Source organism: Eleutherodactylus coqui, chromosome 1 (assembly GCF_035609145.1).
Source record: "Eleutherodactylus coqui strain aEleCoq1 chromosome 1, aEleCoq1.hap1, whole genome shotgun sequence".
Taxonomy (NCBI): domain Eukaryota; kingdom Metazoa; phylum Chordata; class Amphibia; order Anura; family Eleutherodactylidae; genus Eleutherodactylus; species Eleutherodactylus coqui.
In genome coordinates this window covers 109,784,213-109,806,831 of record NC_089837.1, presented here as the reverse complement: position 1 = coordinate 109,806,831, position 22,619 = coordinate 109,784,213, and the positions used below count along the sequence as shown (strand labels likewise).

Sequence of the window (22,619 nt, the reverse complement as noted above, 5' to 3'; positions counted from 1 at the left end):
CCAGGGACAGCGGCAGAAGTCGCCGCTGAGCCCCGACATCCCGTCAATGGCTTTTCAGGGAAGGGCTTCAGAAGCCCCTCCCTGAAAAGCCATTTAAAATAGTGTGAAAAAATAATTAAAAAAAAAATGCAGGGGTGCCGGCAGAGCATTGTTTTCAATGGAGCCGCCGTGAGCAGCCATGGCTTCATTGAAAACAATGCGTGCATTCCCAATGGTGCACGCATGTCCGTACTTTGCAGGTGCACGCATATCCGTACTTTGCAAAGCACGGACATGTGCACACACCATAGGGAATGCAGTGTTGTAAATACAAGCGTGTTTTTGTGCGTGTGTATGCACGCACAAAAACACGCTCGTGTGAACCCACCCTTAAGGACATAAAATAACATCTGATTCGGAAGAGATGTTTTACGTCCTGCTCGGATGTAACATAGAGACGTATTTTCTACTTCTGAATTCTAAAGGCTTGGGCTGTCAACATTAACTTGATACTTTTGTTCTTTAACACTCAAATTTTAATAAAATATTTCACAAGAGAGTTAGCACAGAACAATTTATGCATTATAGATAAACATATACAGCAACTTGTTGCAACTGGGGCTCAGGGTTTGTTCACACTGGCATTTGACTATGTATTTGTTTGACTCCATCCTAGGAGCCAAATAACATCAGAAGTGGAAGTGCCAGATCCGGTGTATGCTGGATCCAAATGGTGCTGAACAGAAGCCATTGACTATGTAGTAGGATACATTCAGCTGCCATTATGTACTCTGGCCTTTTCATACAATAATTAGCCCTACATGCAGCACTATTTCATCTGGGATTTTTGCGGAAATCAGTTACGGAATCTCTGAACGAAGCCCCTGATGTCAACGCAGCCTTAGTAACAAAATAATAGAAAAACCATGACATGTAGCCAGTAGAGATGAGCGAGCATACTCGGAAAAGCACTACTCGCTCGAGTAATGTACTTTATCCGAGTATCGCTGTGCTCGTCCCTGAAGATTCGGGTGCCGCTGCGGCTGACAGGTGAGTCGCGGCGGGGAGCGGGGGAGAGCGGGCGGGAGAGAGGGAGAGAAAGATCTCCCCTCCGTTCCTCCCTGCTCTCCCCTGCAGCTCCCCGCTCCGTGCCGGCACCCGAATCTTCAGGGACGAGCACAGCGATACTCGGATAAAGCAAATTACTCGAGCGAGTAGTGCTTTTCCGAGTACGCTCACTCATCTCTAGTAGCCAGTGATCATCATGTATTGTGAGCATTTTTCTTATATTCTTTTGTGCACTAACTACAACCTAAAGGAAGAGGCAAACATCAATATCCTGAGCGGAGTAATGGCGTATTATCATACCACTAACCGATTTTACTTTGAATGCATCCTGAGGGCAGCACCTTGGAGACTCTTAGTTTTCACCCTGTATCTCTTCTAATTGGAACTTTGTCGTTATCTGCAGGGATCTCTAGGCCATTATCTTAGGCTGATACTTGGTGTAGTAGCCGTGTAGGTCCAGAGATTAGTCAAAGGAGAGCCAAGTGTTGGCAATAGCTGGTATGAGGTCACGGTACAAAGGAGGAGGTGGGTATCATTGTCAGGAGGAAAGCCAGAGGTTGGTATTGGTAGGTCTCAGTTAGGTTTGCAGAGGAGCATGCAGGAGATGAGCTTGACTAAGTCTGTGCAGCACAATAATCACGCACTGTTGGAGAGAAAGGGCCAGGTTTACATAGTGTCTCTAAGACAGGGAACTGCATCAGGGATATGGGAACTAGGCTAAAGTCCAGCAATGAAGCTGCCCAAGGGCTGGATGGCTCAGCAAAGAGAGTTGCTGGCTGGAGTGCAGGATCTATCTCTGATGCATGGACAGGTCAAAAGCAACGTAGCATTGTACTAGAGGAACAGGCAGAGACTTAGTTAGCATTCATGTTGAGGTCAAGACAGAGTTCTTGGGCAGATCAAGGGCGGGCAGCAAACAGATATATCTTGGTTAAAGTACAAGGTGGGAAAACTGGGTAAATTAGGCACAGCTTAGAGGCCTTTTACACGGGATGATTGTTGGGCACCTCAAAGGAGGATCAAGCAAGCCGAAGATTTCTTCCACCTGCCTGCCTCCATTCACAGTTAACAGACAGTTACTGATAGATGAATGACTGCCTGTTGACATAGGCTGGTTGTCGTTAGATTTGTATGCCTGCAGAAACTGAGGGATGAGCAATAAGTGAACAAATTAGTTCAGTCACTGGAAGCATTTACACTGCAGATTATCATTCAGATTCCCATGATCCAGCAGGCATCTTAACCATAATCATTCCATGAAAAAGGGCCTTTAGAAACAGGAATCAGGCAAAATCAGAAATACCTTTCCAGGAACGAACAGAGCCTATTTCTCAAGCACCCTCTAGAAGGGAAGAATGTCTTAAATAGCCAGGGAAACATCTAGATTGGTTGTGGATGGGAAAGCTGGTCATGTAAGAGGCAGATCAGGCATGCACTGGCACCCTACAGGCAGTATTGCCAGCAAGGAAGATGGTGTAACATCTGCAGCATTGGGGACACTGAAGATGCCATTAGTTGTGACCAATACGGGGATCGTTGGATAGGGCCATCAGCCATGATAATTATAATACTTATTGTTGGGTGGTTACTTATCTCCTTCATCACAAAACACCCCTATTACTGTGGACAAAAACTTTATACTGTTGGACCTACTAGAACTATGGTGGTCTACATCTTTTGCCTTATTTCTTTTGAACCCCAATGGCACAGCAGATATATTTAAGTCCTCATTCAGTCCCATTAAAAATTGAAAAGGAGTTCATGATTAGAGATGAACGAGTGTACTCGGTAAGGACGGATACTCGAGTACCTGCCTGCTCGCCCGCAAAGACTCGGATGCTGGTGGGGGGCGGGGAGCTGCGGGGGAGAGTGGGAGGGAAACTGGGGGGAGATCTCCCCCCCCCCCCCGCTCCCTCCTGCTCATTCCAGCAACACAGCACCCGAATCTTAAAGTCTGGACCGCCAAAAGTTTCTCAAAAATGCAGTTACTCCTTAAGAATGCATGCACATATAGCGGATTTGCCCAGCAGAAAATTTGCACCAAAATCCATTTCAAAAACCACACCATTTGGTGCAGGTTTTGATGTGAATCCGCAGCAGATTTCCATGGAATGGGTGAAAACCTTTTGCTGATCCAAGTCAAAAACCATGTCAAAATCTGCACAAAATGGTGCGAACTTTGGTGCACATCTGTACCAAAATCTACAGCGGAAAATATGTTGTGGATTTTGCGATAATTGGCACCAAAATCAGCCATTTATAAACACACCTTAAACTTAGTCTTGACTGCTTGCTGATAATAAAAAGCATAAGCATAACAGTAAGGTAACAGTCTTTAAAATACGAAGCCAATGCAATGAACAATGGCTCGATGTGATATTTTCTCCTGGGATGAATATAGAGTGGCCTTCCATGGATGTCCCCATAATATCACAACAATGGACCACCATATACACATATAATATTACCAAGAGAAGGGAAACCCAAAACACAAGAGAGAGAATGCTCTATCTAACCAACTACAGCTTGGCAGACTCTACCTAAAAGTAAGGTGATTGTCCCGATAAGGGCGGCCTCACGTCTCAAACCTAAGGGAGCTTGTATGCAGCTAGATGGAGTACACGGAAGGACATACAGCGGTTGGAAATGGCAACAGAGCTAGGAAAAGGCAAGTAATAGACACCAAGCACAGCAAACAGGACATGGTACAGTCGTCTGCACACCAATACACAGAGGGGATTCAAACAGGACATATACTTCAAACATCTGACCACCATCAGCCAGAGGAAGCAGACAGAACTAGATTCAGTCATCACTATGGGATGGGTGGAACAAACAAGACAGGACTCAGGCATATGAAAACATTAATCTGCATAGCCCCTTAGGCTATAATGGGATTGTGTGCCACCTGTGAATTAACATGGACAAGACACATCCCCAAATATGCTAGTGTGCTAAAGGCCAAATGGCATAAAATGTACCAGAAATCTACTCAAGCTTGTAACTGGCGTAGACCTCTGGTTAGGTGCACAGAAGGCTTGATATGTGCCGAATGATGGAAGAGCTGTGCGCGTTTTTATACATTAGATGCAGCTTATTCCACTAAGGATTATGCAGGGTGTTTCAAAACGAATGGTGCAAAAATAAAGCTGATTTATTCATACATGAATTAACACACAACAGCCAAAATGACATGAAAACATGGAAGAACTCTTCAAGTTTTTATTGCACCTTAGGGATGTTCAAGGTGGGCGCTGTTGGTGACACGGCAGATGTCAAGTCAGTAGTCCAGTTCTACCATCCCAGCATATTTTCTGTTACCAATTCCACTCCAGCAGAGATGCATTGGTTTAGGTCATCATCTGCTGTCACCAATGGCGCCCACATTGAATATCTGGAAGGTGCATTAAATACTTGAAGATTTCCTTTATCTTTTCATGTCATTCTGGCTGTTGTATGTCAATTCATGTATGAAGAAGTCAGCTTTACTTTTGCACCATTCTTTTTGAATCACCGTGTATTAAGAGCAGTGCATGCAACTACAGTCTTAATATATTCCCCCTTATATGTACAAAGTAGACCCATTTTTTTTTAATATGAGCGCATACAGGTAGTAACTCCAATAATCTTGTTTTTTTTTTCCTTTGGATCTTTCTGGGTCACATGTGTCTAAACCCTCAGCTTAGATCATTGTACTGCATACCTGCAGCCCAGAGTGAATTCTGTCATTGACATTTCATGTCTCTGAATGCTTTTCTTTCCTAGTGATGTCACACTGAATAACCATCACATTTTGTTATATTGCATTCACAATTTTTTTTTTGTATATAAAGAATAGCTTAAAGGATTTGCCCCTATTCTAGAATATCTTTTTGTCACCAAGGGGCCTTAAAAATATATATATCACTGTCTGCCCCAGTGCTGGTACCTTCAGATATCTGGCTGTTATCTGCATGGAAACCTGGCAGCAAGTGTTTAATTTCCCTGCAGTGCTGCGACAAGAGAAATGAAGCATCACATCGAGCACATTGCAATAACGGAAAGGCACTTTTTGTAGCCACTCTCTGCTCTGGCTAATGGTGGAGGCTCTGAATTAGGGACCCCTGTTTATGAATTCAAAACGCCTCAATTTTATATTTGAAAATGGGTTTTCTCTATTTGACAGCTCCATTAATATTCAGTTCAGTATATTCTCTCCGACTCTTAACCCTTCTGAGAAATTAGTGATTAGATGCTTTGCTTCGCTATATTCTTTATATCAGTCCATAAAACATGCTTACAACTTTGCATGGTTTCTATAATGCAACCTAGACTATTCGGATATGAGGAAATACACAATAAGGGCTGCTTCACGCGAGCGTTTGTGCATATTTGCGCATAAATAAGGTTTGGAGACGGCTATAATCAGAGTTATGCGCACGTCTGCCCTTATTACTGTCAGGGCCAGTTCATACACATACGTGACGCTTCCTTTCCGAGGAATTGAATGACTATTAAAGTCTAACAAGGGCCAGCTGTCTTCTTTTTCTTGTGTTTTGCGCAGTGTTACACCCTTCCCCTTGCGTATTTGAGCATCTCCCGTAGACTTCTATGGGACTTTTACTGTGCAAAACGCAGAAAGAGAGAGCAGGTTCTACTTCTCATAACGCGCTTATGAGAACGAACCCATTGAGATTAATGGGTTCTATTCCCTGTGTTTAGCATGTGCATGGATTTATGCAAACCCAATTAAGATAAGGAGAACAGATGCAGAAAGCTTTGCAATAGATCTGTCGGATGTGAATAATATACCATAATTAAACTGACCCTATATTCTACTTCCTGCAGCACAAGATGTGAGGTTCATATGGAAGGCAAACCAGATGCCTGAGGCTATTGTGTACAGAGTTTATTCACCAAGTTATAAGGCTGGAGCTTTTTCTATTATAAGGGTTTCGTCATACGGCCGTACTTGTACACATTTTTCATAACAGAACATACAGTCATTTTTAATCATCAACTATGAAAATGAAAAGTTAAACAATAGAGATGAGCGAGCATACTCGCTAAGGCAAACTACTCAAGCGAGTAGTGCCTTATGCGAGTACCTGCCCGGTTATCTCTAAAGATTCGGGTGCCGGCGGCGGAGAGCAGTAAGTTGCGGGAGTGAGCAGGGAGGAGCGGGGGAGAGAGAGTGAGAGAGAGATCTTCCCCCCGTTCCTTCCTGCTCTCCCCCGCCGCTCTCCGCCCCCCGCCGACACCCGAATCTTTAGAGACGAGCGGGCAGGTACTCGCATAAGGCACTACTCGCTCTCGAGTAGTTTGCCTTAGCGAGTACGCTTGCTCATCTCTATTAAACAACCTTCTAACAGACTCATGTTTTCCTCTAGCACAGGGCTGCACAACATGCAGGGGAACAGGCAAGTACTAAGGGTGCACTGTGTAACCATGTCTGGGTCCCCTATGCATTAGAACAATAAGGCCTCTTTCACGCGGGCTACAAAATCTTGTTACAAAATCATCACTACAATGTGAAGCCCGTGGTTTCTAATGGGTTCTTTCACATGAGCGATGCTTTGTAGCGAGATTTTGTAGCCCATGCGGATACAGCCTAATGAAGCTCATGGTTTTCAATGGGTTCTTTCAGGCTACAAAACATCTCTCATGTGAAAGAACCCATTGGAAACCATGGGCTTCACATTGTGGCCTCGTTCACACGGGCTACAAAATCATTGCTACAAAACGCGTGTCTGTGAAGCCCATGGTTTCCAATGGGTTCTTTCAGGCTACAAACGATAACGATTATTTTGCAGCGAGACTTTGTACCCTGTGTGCACGAGGCCTAAGAACTCGTTCCCACAGGCAACACGGCATCGCTATGAGAAAATCGCAGCAATATCGCATCACAGGTCCATGCAATATTGCTGCGGTTTCTCGCCGTGACACCGCAATTTAGTAACGCTACAAAGTTGCATGTAGTGCTTACAGATTTTACATTGGGGCTCAAGAACTTCAAGTTACCTCTCAGCTTAGAGACCTAATACTTCCCACAGCTGAGGGCTTACTACAATTGTATTCAGCTCAGGTATTCCACAGTGAGATACTAAAATATTACTGAATAAATTTACATTATTACAGTGTGCTTTTCAAGAAAAAAAACTTTTATTGGGAGATATGTGTGGGGATGGGGGAAGGGAATGAGTGCAGTGGAAGCATTGTTATTGTGTAGGGATTAGTGCAGCTGCACAATTTGGTCATGAGGGGAACGGAAGGTTTGAGCACAGGACAGACCTATATTAGTATGGCTGCAATTACATGTGTAGTCGAAAATTGTTAACTGTTCGCCTTTGTCGTGTCTGTCAACAAGTAGCATCTGTTTTAGGGGAAGCTATGGGGAGTATCAGCCTCGAGCAAACAGACGAGAGTGGTTAAAACAATGTAGAAAAAGAACTTCACCTGATCTTATACTGTACGGAGTTTACAGGATATGGAATGAATACAGTAACTGCTAAAAATGTCTTCATTGAAGGTAACATATATGGCGGGGATTATATTATTCATCAGTTGATTATTTTCTCGTTTAGTTTAGTGTTCCACTAGTTTGCAGCTGCAAAAATGCAAAAAAATATATCCATGGAAAGCTTAGGCTAGCCAGGTAGTACTACATGATGGCCTTTCACCCACGTAATACAAAAACAGGCTAGGTCTTGCAAATGGAGATCGGCTTTTTGTAATGGCCCATTTAGACCCAATGATCCTCACTAGAGATGAGCGAGCATACTCGATAAGGCAAACTACTCGAGCGAGTAGTGCCTTATTCAAGTACCTGCCCGCTCGTCTCTAAAGATTCGGCTGCCGGCGGCGGGCGGGGGAGGGCGGGGAAGAACGGAGGGGGGATCTCTCTCTCCCTCTCTCCCCCCGCTCCTCCCTGCTCACCGCCGCAACTCACCTGTCACCCGCGTCGGCAGCCGAATCTTTAGAGACGAGCGGGCAGGTACTCGAATAAGGCGCTACCCGCTCGACTAGTTTGCCTTATCGAGTATGCTCGCTCATCTCTAATCTTCACTCAAAAATTGCTCAAAGCCGTCTTTTGAGCGATAATCGTTGGGTCTAACTGCACTGACAATTTGCAGTTTTTGTTAACGAGTTGTTCATCGTTGTCTTTGAGCAAGCTGAAAGAGAACGATGAGCCTTATCAGGGCCATGCGCTTAGTTCTCAGCGGGATACCGCTGTTACTATTGTTTCAGCTGGTATCCCGCTCAGAGAACACAGCCTGAGTATGAAGAAGACAGTGCTCCAGCTGTGTTCTGCATACCCCGCTCGGAGCGCTGTATACCAGCTGTGTGCTCCAAGAACACAGTAGCAGTATGCAGAAGGAAGCACTCCAGCTGTCTACTGTATACACCGCTCAGAGCGCTCAGCTGTATACCAGCTGAGGGCTCCGAGAAGACAACAGCTGTATGCAAAAGATAGTGGTCCCGCTTGCCTTCTGCAGACAGTGTGAGCCAATTTACACACTTATGCAAAGTGAATGCTCAAAACTGCCATTGGAGCGAATTTTGAGTGATCATGTTGCTCAAAAAGATGTGTTTTGAGCAAGAATCTTTGTGTCTAAATGGGCCTTTACTGGCTCTCCGGTGACCTAAGAACGTTATGAAGATTTCTGAACTCTTGGTGTACAGTATGTATTCTTTCCCTCTTGTACGGGCAAGTAGAAATAAATGTTAACTCCGGATGACCATGAAAGATTCCCCCTAGAATCTATATAATATACGATACCAGTATGGAGTCCAAATAAAGAAATACTTAAAGCCCCATCAAAGATTCTTCCCAATTCAGCCCTGGGGGCAATCAGCTGGCTCCCGAAGACACAGTCAGATAGGTATTTCTAACCGGTATGTCTCTGAGGGTCTTATTCCTCTGAAAGACCACTTGAGGGTGACTTGAGATGTTATCTGTAAGGAAAGTTCCCCCTTTAATATCACCTAACACACGCACTTCCGATATGAACTTCATAAACTTTCCATAGAAGAAAGGTCTTCCGGTCATTCATTATATGTATCTATGCAATATGTTTCATTCAATCATGTACAGTGCTTGAAAAAAGAGGTTAATCGATTTGTATGTCCACCAAAACGCACTGCACTTTCCTGTATTGTTCACACTTTGTTTTGGAATAAACTGGAATCGTTCCTATCCTTCATACCAAACCATACAAATGTGTCATACCTTTTAAGCGGACATGGATATCTGAAAAGGCTCGCCGATGCCTATAAACTCCGCACTCAAGTAAGTGTCTTTCCTACCGTTTATTATCATCCACTTACACACCTGGAACGCTGGGTTCTTTGCAAATTTGTTCTTCCTGTAAGCTACCAATAGCAGAACTAAACAAAAGGAAAATCTCACATTAATGTACTAACACGGAAAACCCTTCCTAACGTGGGGTGATCACCCTGATGAGGGCAACCCCATGCCAGAAAGCTCATGGATTGCTAAACTGATCCTAAATGGATAATAGAATGACAATAGACATATGTTTAATAGCAATAGTCTAAACAGTATACAGAGCAGATGTAACACCTGAATTACAAGTAAGAACACCAGGGACTTTTCTGAATGTAGGGTGACACCAGAGACGTGGACAAGATCAGAACTCCATCAAGAGAGGAATAACTGTCACCCTCTTAGAGGAGGGGCTGGAATATATATACTACCTATAACAGTGGCTAGAAGGTGTTATCCTCAACTTGCCATCTAAATGTTGTGTACATCACAAGTAGACAAACACAGGTAACTGGCCTGAGGTAGGTGCCATTTTGATACTAAAATGTGTTGCCTGTCAATAAACTCTGAATCCTTCATGCTGTTCCTGTTTACAGTATCCTGGTTCGCTGGCTGTTTATTCTACTTCTTCATTATATTATTGCTGTGTACAGGTTGGCATGCAGTGCTGAGTGACAGGGCACATGCGCCAACGCCACTGTCAAGCAGACTGGACTGAAGTCATGACACCAGCCAGGACCTACTTCTGTGATACAGTACAGGCGTCGTACCACAACATGAATGGCGCCGGCACTCCATGACAGCTTCTTACAGCATCTGATAGGTATACAGCCACAATATGTTTTGTCTTTGTCAGATTCATAAGGATCAACAGTATACATATATATAGTAGGAATCCTTAGGTGCTCTTGTCTACAGGTATAATCGGACCCAGAGGCATAACTTGAAGCTTCCAGGCCCAAATGCAAAATCTGTAACAGGGCCCTCAATTGTAATGCTTTGTTCATAGTACTGGGCTCCTTATATGGAGAAGAGGGGCCTTAGGGCTCCCCCTAAGGCTCCTGGACCCGGGTTCAACTGCATCCTCTGCATCCCTTATAGTGATCAGACCAATTATTGCAGTGTACACCAATTTAACGCTATAACCGCTGTGCTCATCAATGACTCCCACAGCAGTTCTAGTGTTAACAGCCAGCACGGCAATAGTGAAAAGTATTAGAACAATGATTTGATCAGAGGCTAATAGTCCATTTTGAATCTACTATGTTATCTTAATTGAAGGAGTTGTCATGGTGCCAAGAAAAAGCAATTGAATAGTAAATGCTACATTTGTAATATGTAGGTGTAAATGGATAGACTACTGATAGCGGCTCTATTTCTGTGCTTGTTGCCTAATGCTCATTTCAGAATAATTGAAGGATATAACACCATCAATTTTAAATGGAAGAGGAATGACAGAAATGGAAAGTAATCTGAGGCTTAGCAGACAGACACAGCGTAAAATATGTATAGTTGTGACTGCAGATAATGCTCAGAGCCAGATAAAGGGCCTGTGATCCTCTGGGTGTGCCATAAGGATCAAGTAACATGGCAGGTTGCTATCTACTTAGTATTATAGCCAGAGCTCATTGACTCAGCAAGGATAAGCAAGATATGTGAAGCAGAGGAAAATCCCCCGTACATTGATCAATATCAAATAATAAGACGGGGAACACTGGGCCAGGCTGACCAATAGTCTGATATTTTTCACTGGTTGTTACTGGGAGTACTCTAAAATAATCATAATGGTACGACTTTTTCACAGAAAAAGTACAACTTTCTATGAAGAGTGAGTGTATGACCTATCCTTGCTATCCTTCTCCCGACTGACGAATCAGTCATCATTTGTTTTATGTAATAACCAGACTTAATGTTATAACCGGAGAATGTAGAATGAAGGTGGTCTACATAATCAGTATGACAGAATGGCAATGTAGAGAGCAGAGGGGGTCCGTGCGCCAGTCTTGCACAAGACTAAACCTCACACAGCCATGCTTGGACGGGTGTGCGCATAAGTAATTAGACATGGTTGGAAAAGTGTGGATGGCTCAAACTTTTATCTCATATGAAACTTATAACATATGAAACTTAATAGTTACTCAATTCTCAGGGGTTTAGTATACCACACTAGAAGTAACCCTGCACTTGTACATGTACCTATCATAACCACTGCTGGGAGAGATATAGTCATTTTTAAAATACAATTTAATAAATGTTCGTATTTAATTTAGAGATATGAGATAGATAGATAGATATGAGATAGATAGATATGAGATAGATAGATAGATAGATAGATAGATAGATAGATAGATAGATAGATAGATAGATATGAGATAGATAGATAGATAGATAGATAGATAGATAGATAGATAGATAGATAGATATGAGATAGATATATATGAGATAGATAGATAGATATGAGATAGATAGATAGATAGATAGATAGATAGATAGATAGATAGATAGATATGAGATAGATGGATGATAGATATGAGATAGATAGATAGATAGATACGACATAGATAAATAGATAGGAGATAGATATGACATAGACAGATAGATAGATATGAGATAGATAGATAGATGATATGTAGATATGAGATAGATAGGTGATAGATATGACATAGACAGATAGATAGAATAATAGATGATAGATAGAGATAGATATGACATAAACAGATAGATAGATATGAGATAGATAGATAGATATTAGATAGATAGATGATATGTAGATATGAGATAGATAGATAATAGATAGAATAATAGATGATAGATAGATAGATGGATATGAGATAGATAGGTGATAGATATGACATAAACAGATAGATAGATAGATAGATATGAGATAGATAGATAGATAGATATGAGATAGATAGATAGATAGATAGATAGATAGATAGATAGATAGATAGATATGAGATAGATAGATAGATAGATAGATAGATAGATAGATAGATAGATAGATAGATAGATATGAGATAGATAGATATGAGATAGATAGATAGATATGAGATAGATAGATAGATAGATAGATAGATAGATAGATAGATAGATATGAGATAGATGGATGATAGATATGAGATAGATAGATAGATAGATACGACATAGATAAATAGATAGGAGATAGATATGACATAGACAGATAGATAGATATGAGATAGATAGATAGATGATATGTAGATATGAGATAGATAGGTGATAGATATGACATAGACAGATAGATAGAATAATAGATGATAGATAGAGATAGATATGACATAAACAGATAGATAGATATGAGATAGATAGATAGATATTAGATAGATAGATGATATGTAGATATGAGATAGATAGATAATAGATAGAATAATAGATGATAGATAGATAGATGGATATGAGATAGATAGGTGATAGATATGACATAAACAGATAGATAGATAGATAGATATGAGATAGATAGATAGATAGATATGAGATAGATAGATAGATAGATAGATAGATAGATAGATAGATAGATAGATAGATAGATATGAGATAGATAGATAGATAGATAGATAGATAGATAGATAGATAGATAGATAGATAGATAGATATGAGATAGATATATATGAGATAGATAGATAGATATGAGATAGATAGATAGATAGATAGATAGATAGATAGATAGATAGATATGAGATAGATGGATGATAGATATGAGATAGATAGATAGATAGATACGACATAGATAAATAGATAGGAGATAGATATGACATAGACAGATAGATAGATATGAGATAGATAGATAGATGATATGTAGATATGAGATAGATAGGTGATAGATATGACATAGACAGATAGATAGAATAATAGATGATAGATAGAGATAGATATGACATAAACAGATAGATAGATATGAGATAGATAGATAGATATTAGATAGATAGATGATATGTAGATATGAGATAGATAGATAATAGATAGAATAATAGATGATAGATAGATAGATGGATATGAGATAGATAGGTGATAGATATGACATAAACAGATAGATAGATAGATAGATATGAGATAGATAGATAGATAGATATGAGATAGATAGATAGATAGATAGATAGATAGATAGATAGATAGATAGATAGATAGATAGATAGATAGATATGAGATAGATAGGTGATAGATAGATAGATATGAGATAGATAGGTGATAGATATGACATAGACAGATAGATAGAATAATAGATGATAGATAGATAGATAGATAGATATGAGATAGATAGATAGATAGATAGATAGATAGATAGATAGATAGATAGATAGATAGATAGATAGACTGGCGTACATATAGGGGATGCAAGGGATGCGGTTACACCCAGGCCTAGGAGCCTTAGGGGGCCCATAAGGTCTCTCTTCTCTATATAGGGAGTCTAGTACTATGAATAAAGCATTATAGTTGGGCGCCCTGTTACAACGTTAAGGGGGTTAAGAGAAGTTGGGGGGCCCCAAGATAAACTTTTGCACCCGGGCCCATGAGCCTTTAGCTATGCCTCTGGATAGATAGATACCAGTAGATAATAGTGGTGCTTCATTTAAACGCTGTATTTACATGAGCGAGTGCGGTATCTGAGAACATCATGCCAATATAGCACTCGTAAACCTGTAATACGTTTAGTGAGAAAAACACATCGCATCGCTGTACATGCAATTTTCACACGTTTTTATGTGCATTAAAAACTCGTATGTTGTTAAACTCTGAAAAAATGCATTACTTCAATGCTTATCTCAAGGAATGCGAGTGCAATGTGATTTTTTTCAAGCACCCATAGGAATGAAAGGATGATTTTTCTATCTTGGACTCTTGGTGTATGAATCCACTAAAAATAACCAGTTCTTTACTTATGCGAGTTTGTGGACCGAATTCACATGAGTTTCTCGCCCATGTTAATACAGCCTAAGGGCTTATTTACACAAGCGTATATCATCCGGTGTTTTCACGGTCAGCCGATATACGCTTCCATCTGAGCAGTTCCCCCTTTTCCTCCCCATCACCGGCTCTCTGCCTCTCTCCTCCACTCTGGCGTTTGCAATAGGTGGGGGGATGGGGTGGAGCCAAGCTCCGCTCTGTGCCGCCCACTTCCATTGCTGGCTGCGGGAAGGGGGAGAGGAGCTTAGCTCCACCCATGTCCCACTTACTCCCATTGCAAACCGCTCAGAGGGGAGGAGAGAGACAGAGAGACAATGAGGGGGAGGGAAAGGGAGGAACTGCTCAGATGGAAGTGTATATCAGCCTGCAGTGAAAACGCCAGCCGATATACGCGTGTGTAAATAAGCCCTTAGGGCTTATTCAGATGACCATAGGTACAACTACGCTCGGCAGTATGGAGTGTAATTGTGCCCGAATGAGGGGTATCTGTTCCCCTTCGCTGGCAATTCAAACTCTACGTCAGGAGTTTGAAAAAATGAGATGGGAGATCTGCCTGATCTTCCTCCCACGTGGTTTAACTATATGCTGGAAAGATAGGGCAGGTCCTTCCTATTCCCAGCCATACATATCATGGCCGGGAAAAGAGCTGGCGAAAACGAGTTTGAATAGTCTGAACAAAAATAGGCTGCTCCGTAGCGTATTAGTGCATGCGCATGTGTGTTTTTGCGCTTAAAGGACCTTTCATATGGGAAGGAATTAGGATGAGCGAACATTTCTGCATCACAATGTTATCCCTATGGGGCTTGAATTCTGCAGCTGTTAAATTCCGTGTTTCTTTACATTAAAACCGCAAGATTAAATTTCACAGCGGAAAGGCTTGAAGAATTGTTGTTGCAGATTTCAAATATACTGGAGATGTAATTCTGCAATTAAAGTCTGCGAAAAAAAAAACATAAGAAATCCCATAAAACGTTCCACAGAAAGCCTTTCACAGTTAAAAACAGAACAAAATCCGCATTACTTAACAAAATCTGCATCTGCGCTGCGTCTCATGTGAAGAGGCCCCAAGGATAAGTGTCCAAAAATTGGACAGAAATAGCACAAATTCTTTTGAATGGGTATACTGTATGCACACAAACTTTTTTTACAAGCACAAAAAAGTACCACCTGTTCTATTTTGTGCATATTTGCGCACCAAAGAGACCCATATAGGTCTGTACATGTGGGTATGCATAAAACGCATTTAAATCCGGGCGGGGTCATGCCCCCACCCATGTGAGCGAACGGTGCTTGTGCAGACACACAGTTTTTGTGCAAGCACGTGTGCAAAATACACTCATTCTCTGCACAAAAACGTTGCGCAGGCATGAGCATATTTCTAAACACAATTGTGTTTTCGGAACGTTTTGTGGGTGTCAAAATCACACCCTTAGGGCTTATTTAGATGACCGTATATCAGCCGGGTATTCACGCCGGTCAATATACGGCGTCCCTCTCTGCAGAGGGAGGAGGCTGAAAGAGGCAGGAGCAGTGCTCTGAGCTCCCACCCCCTCTCTGCCAACTCTCCACCCCCTCTCCGCCCCTCTGCACTATTTGCAATGAGAGGAGGTGGGACGGGGCAGGGCTATGTTCCGGGGGGGGGGGGGGAGAGAGAGAGAGAGATTAGCTCCGCCCCTGATCCGCCTCCCCTCATTACAAATAGTGCAGAGGGGGTGGAGAGGGGGTGGGAGCTCAGTGTACTGCTTCTTGCTCTTCCAGCCTCCTCCCCCTGCGTCGAGGGACGCCATATATTGGCCGTCTTAAGTACGCGGCCGATATACGGTCGTCTGAATAAGCCCTTACAATGGGACAAAGCGAAACCATTGATTTTAATGGCTTCGTTTTCATGAGCGTGTTTCTCCCGCGATATTCCTATGCTATGTTTTATACTCAATAGCATGAAGTTTGAATGGCAAAAAAAAGACTTTAGACCGCTTCATGCGCAAATACACTTCGTAACAGCCAGCGTATTTGTGCATGCGCTCGTCTGTCAGAGCTCTTTGATGCAGAAATATTCAACCATCGTGAAAGGTCCCTTAGGGCTCCTTCACAAGTCGTAATTTTTCATCAGTATCTTGTGAGCTAAAACCAAAAGTGAACCTTACAAAGAGAAAGTATAATGGAACGATTTCCATTTCTTCCGTATTTTGGACCCGCTCCTGCTGTTGACTTACAAAATACTGATAATTGCTGGGTTGAAGTTGCATGTCCAGGTCAGTTGCAGTGCAGCAATTAGCACTAAATCATGAGATTTAGTAATAGTACTCTTAGATATATCTTATATGAGCTATAAGACCATTTTAATGACATGCAACATATATTTAACCAGTTCTATAGGTTGCAATGAAGCCTATAGTAGATGCAATCCGACTACATAGCAGTATCTTGCAGCATGCACTCTTGTCACCCCTGTAGCTTGCAGCAGAGCACCACTTCCACTTTCAGCCAGCTGGTGGGCTCATTTCATTGTGTGCTCTGCTCTCATACAAGGACTGCGATGCCTGGAAGAAGAGGAGGCAGAGTATGGGCGTCTCCATCTGCTCCTCATTCCCCAGCCATTGGATTAGTGAGTTGTAAGTGATGAGATCAGCAGGGATCAGCTTTCAGGATGGGGCATTGCTTCAGCAGCAGGCTCTTCCCATCTGGGCTGTCTCTCTCCTATGCAGGGGGTGGGGGTGACAAAGGTAATCTTTAAACACAAAGCAAAACAGCCCCCATAGGGCTTCACCAAAGGGGGGGGGGGGGGGGGAAACAAGGAGCTGCAGAGAGAATCCTCTTCTATGACTGATGGCTGGACTAGTGCTGCCCTGTGATCTGCCAGGAAGAGCAGGCGTGCCAGTTAGCTGTGCCTTCAACTACATGTGTGGATCCAAAAGGGGTACAACTGTGCCCTGCGCCTAATATGGGAGTATCATTCCAGCAGTAACTTTACCAGGATACCCAGGTCGTGCCAGGAGCAACATCTTGGCGGTGGCATTACGCACTGCACATCTGGAGACGGAGCGCATAAGGGGATTCTAACGTTTTTCAAGGATCCTTTGTACTATTTTTTTTATCTTTTCTGGTTTATATTGTGTCTTAGGGCTTTAAATGACAAGTACTGGATTTATCTGCTCATTGTAAGGTAAGTGCTTTGTGTCTCCTCTGAATACAGCATATACACATGAGCCCATGTACAGCACACAGCTCCACCTTTATCTTCTAACCATTCATCTATTCCACAGGATCATGACATTTTATGGTGTGCCCATCCTGTGCCACATGTCTCCTGAGCCTCTGGATCAGTTACATTTGTTTATGCACGTCCTCTTGTCCTCTTGTTTTTTAAAAAGGTCCAAACCTATCACTACAATTCCTGTTTATGGTGAATACAATGCTCAGTGATAAACTTTGCAACATTGTAACATTATAATATATAATGCGGTCTGCTGTGCTATTTGTTCCAGTAGAATAACGGAAGCGAAACGGAACTGAAGCAAAATGAATGCATTCAGAAATCCATCAATGGGGGAAAAACGGATCAGTTTATTCCTGTATTAATTCCGTTTTTCTTTGCTTCTCTGCACCAAAGATTCAACAGAGCAAAACGCTCGTGCGAAAGGGGCCTAAAATGCACCCCAGGCACATTGTGCTCTGCAGAAAAGTGGCATGTGCTGATGTATTTTAAGAAAGTGTTGCAATGTTTATGTGTTTACTTAGAAGTTTTTTTTGTGTTCTGGGTCTTTTAAACAGGATGATGATGTTCCTGTTTTGCACATGGTCTGCTGTGTGCTTATCATGACATTTTATGGTGTGCCCATCCTATGCCACATGTCTCCTGAGCCTGTACCTCCTGGATCAGTTAGATTTGCTTATATAAACCCTCTGTTTTTTAAATATCTTCCCACGTCCAAACCTATCACTACCATTCCTGTTTACTGTGAATGCAATGTTCAATAGTAAACTTTGCAACATTGTAATAGTCTAACATATATAATATGTTACAATATTACCATGTTGGCCTCATCATATCTCAGGACCCACCTAAGAACATGTAGGGAGTTTCTAGGGTCTTTCTTTTCTATTTTTTTTGCTCTTTATATCCATTGTTGTCAGTCCCTGCCCTCACTTGAAAGATACATTGTTACCTATTGTTACTACATTGACGTGAGGGCACACAGTAGGTGGCACATTAACAGTTCTTTCAGACAAGCAGGAATTGGGCCCAGAGCAATACATTGTGACAATTGTGCGCTGTCTATTGAACTACAATGTGCAATTATCCATTATGACTACTACCTAGCAGGGTGTTATAAACTGAACCCTTTATGTGTGCATAATGTGGCCTGGAATATATACTGTAGCTGTCCGTCTCTGAGTTTTGAAGCAGCAAGAGGTCATGTAGTTAGACAAGCGTCCTTGTGGTTTAGGCCAGGGGGCTATGACTGTGGATTATATTTAGAGTGGATATGGGGCAATGTTGACAGTTCTATCTTTGGAGCACAACAATAATTAGTAAGGAAAGCATCACTTCCTAGTTCTGGCTTTATGGTAATACTAATGAGAAAACATTTAGACAGGGATTATGTATCACTGAAAATATGTGTCTTCCCATGCAGTAGTTTTAGGACAAATGCAGAAAACTTTATAAAATGTGCTGATATAAAAGGGCGTGAAGTGTTATATAGTCTGTAAATTCTGACAATATGATTCTGTGAAGTGTTTAAAGTCTCTTTATTTATGTTTAAGTTATCTTAGTCTCTTAGGATAAAAGGTGCGGTCTGCCAGGGGACCTTTCACACATGCAGAATATTTCCACAGGATGCACCAAAAGACGCAGCATGGGGTACATATACACAAATGTGTTAAAAGTTGCACCTAAGATTCTCAGCCGCAACTTGGATAGGACAGCACACGGCCAAAAACAGGGCATCCTGCAAGTTTATTCGTCCAAATTTAAAAAAAAAGCCCATGTGATACACCCATTCAAATGAATGGATGCTATTTCTATCCCATTTTCAGTCCAAAAATCAAATGGAAAAATCGTCCATGTGCATTTACCCTTTGACCCCTTCACATAAGCGCATGTATATGTGCGTGCACCTGAGCGCTGCATACTTGCGAAACAAACAATGCTTTTTTGCGCATGCATTGGCGTATTTTAGTGTTCCCTTTTGCGCCCGCAAGGCATGTTTATTTGGGCACAGCAAACAAAGATGCAGCAATTGAAATGAGTAATTAGTCTAATGAGTTCCAGATGTGGCATTTTTTCATGCGCAATTATGCAGTGTTTCATGCATCTCCTAGCGTATTTACATATCCTCATTGAATTCCATGGAGACTTCGGGTGCGCAAATGTGCAGGTAAATAGAGCATGCTGCATTGTTTTTTGGATGATCAAAATGCACAGGAAAAATACGCACATGTGAACGAACCCATTGAAATCAATGGGTTCTATTCCCTGCGTAATGTGCGCAAATACAAGCACAAATACGCCTGTGTGAAGGGGCCTCGGGGCTGTTTCAGATTACTGTATGTACAACTACATTTGCCGGTATGGAGCGTAGTTTCACATGAACAAGGATTTCTTTTTTCTTCGCTGGCCGTTTAAACTCCGCTCCTATGGTAGCCTATGGCAGCGGACGCAGGTGGTAGGGAGTTTAGCAGCGAGGCTGCTAAACCACTTCCTCTACTCTCCTCCCCCCGTGCAAGCTCACCTGTCCTCTCCTCCCCGCTGGTTCTCTGCAATGGGAGGGGGCGGAGCTAAGCACTGGCTCGTCCCACCCCTCCCATTTCTGGCTGTGGACAAGGGGTGGGACATGGGCGGAGCTAAACTCCCACCCTCTCACTGCCCCTTGTCCATAGCCATCAAAGGGAGGAGGTGGGACGGGATGGCGCTTTGCTCCGCCTCCTCCCATTGGAAAGAACGAGCGGGGAGGAGAAGAGAGGTGAGCCTGCAATGGGGAGGGAGGGAAAAAGGGGCGACGGCATGGTAGTCTCGGCACATATTCACCGGAACCCATGCTGTCTGAGCGGGTGCACAAACATTTGATTTGTATGCCCGTTCACCAATTTTATCTCTCAAAACATAGCGTATATCGGCCGGCTGTGAAAACAGCTGGCTGATATACGCTTGTGGGAAAGAAGCCTAACCCTCATGTAGACATGCAGATTTTGGAATTTTCTGGGCCTTTTGGTGTGTCTTGCAGAATGTTCCGCACGTGTGAAAGGTCCCTAGCTCTGTCTCCCATCTCCCGTATAACTACGCATGTAGAGCTACTGTTCCACCAATAACTTCAACCAGGCATCCAAGTTGCCTACTTCTGTGGAGGTTCTAGTTGTCAACTTGCCTAGATTACACGTGTGCAGTTTTACAGGCATTTAACGCAAGTAGCACTATATTGTCCTGGCTCCCTCCATTATAAGTGTCAGTCTTCACTGTAGTCCTGACATTCTATTCATAAACCAGTAGGGATCAATTCCTTTTAGAAAGGGAGTAAAGCAGATTATATAAATGGCGAAGACCGCATAGGAGCAACTAAATTAAAGAGTTTGTCTGGTTACTATATGAAATTTTAATGACAGATGCACATGTGTTAAAACAACGAATTTGTCGGTACTTACCTGTCCTCAGCCCTGGTGATTCACTGCTGCAGCCTTGTGGTCCACCCAATGTTTGTTGTAGAACGGTCCCAACATGACTACAGCAGCCAATCAGAGGCCATAGCGTCGCCATTCTGATGTCACAGCTTACTCCCTCCCCCTCCCTGCACAATGACCTCTGCACAGGTTACAGAGTATGCCCACAATGCTCTACCATAGAAGTCAACAAGTCAACTACAGATTTCTATGGTCCATATGGCTGTTGTAAAATAAAACTGTAAATGTTCAGGAAGATGGCAGTCCTATAGTAATGTATAGAAAATAGAATAAAAATTGAATCTTTTTCCTCTGTGTGGCAGTGTCTAGTGGAGCTAGGTAGTTCATCCCTCTCCTAGTTCTTCACTCTGATATTCCAAGGTGCTGTTGTCAATCCATCAGTACCTCTGTAACATGATTACGTAAGGCCCATTTAGACACAGTATTTACCGCTCAAAAGCCATCTTTTGATCAATAATCGTTACGTGTAAATGTGCCCATCTTTCACTTTTCTGCCAAACGATGGATTTCAGTTCTGCATGAAATCCATCCTTCAGCAGAACAGCTGATAAGACCAACTGCACGCTGTGTTCTGCCCAGGGAGTGCTTGATTACATTGTCTCAACTGTCAGCCCAGTACAGCGGGTGGTCTGTTCTCGGAATACAGCTCATGGTGGCTCACACATTACTATTTGGTACTAATAGGCATTAGTACCAAGTAGTAGTTTGTGCAAAAATGATCACTCAAAAGCCATCTTTTGAGCAATCATCTTTGTGTGTAAATGCACCTTTAACTCTGCTACTGTATTTATGTTGTGAGCTTCGTTCTAGAATTGTATCTATGTACTGTGGTTGGTTTGTGCTGCATTTATGTTATGAGTTTGGTTCTGGAGCTGTATTTATCTACTGAGCTTGGTTCTGGTGCTGTATTTATTTAATGAGCTGTTCTGGTGTGGGTATGCTGCTACCTTCTGCACAAGCAGAATACAGGCAGACAGACCTATGAGTGCAGTTATGCTTAATGTTATGAGTTTGGTTCTGGAGCTGTATTTATGTACTGAGCTGTATTTATGTTCTGGTGCAGTATTTTTGCTATGAACGTGGTCCTGATGCTGTATTCACTGAACTGTTCTGGGGTGGTTATGTATATTGCTTTCTGCACAAGCAGAATACGGGCAGACTACCTATGAGTACAGTTATGCTACTGCATTTATTTTATGAGTTTGGTTCTGGAGCTGTATTTATGTACTGAGCTTGGTTCTGGAGCAGTATTTTTGCTATGAGCTTGGTCCTGATGCTGTATTCACTGAACTGTTCTGGGGTGGTAATGTATATTGCTTTCTGCACAGGCAGAATACAGCAGACTGCCTATTAGTGCAATATATTCCGTTTTTTTCTTATGATGGGGCGGGAACTAAAAAGAATTCTGCACGGGGTACCATTTAACCCAAAGTTAACACTTGGTGCCCCCTAGTTGGTAAGGCTTAGCTGAGACAGTACTTTATTACAGTAGTCTGAGTCTTTTTACTTTTTAAATGTTATACTGGTTTTAGAAGACCAATAACTAGGTAGGTTGAGCAAAATTCTTGATTTTCGGTGAGGCCCAACATCCCCATATTCTGGCTGGTGAGGCCCCATGGATCTGAGTGCAGAACAACACAAAATCATAGTAATAAGAACTGAACTGCTTAAACAGCCACTTGCAAAGCTTCCAGTATTGCTTGCCTGA

General features: G+C 42.3%; 1 protein-coding gene across 1 annotated transcript in view; it reads left to right on the top strand.

Moving 5' to 3' along the window:
• Nucleotides 1-17,020: 17,020 nt before the first annotated feature.
• Nucleotides 17,021-22,619, top strand: part of SPSB4 (splA/ryanodine receptor domain and SOCS box containing 4) — a 166,435-nt gene continuing 160,836 nt past the window's right edge. Inside the window, exon 1 of the mRNA XM_066599076.1 lies at nucleotides 17,021-17,396. The gene's annotated coding sequence lies outside the window, so the exon portion shown is untranslated. The remainder of the gene's footprint in view (nucleotides 17,397-22,619) is intronic.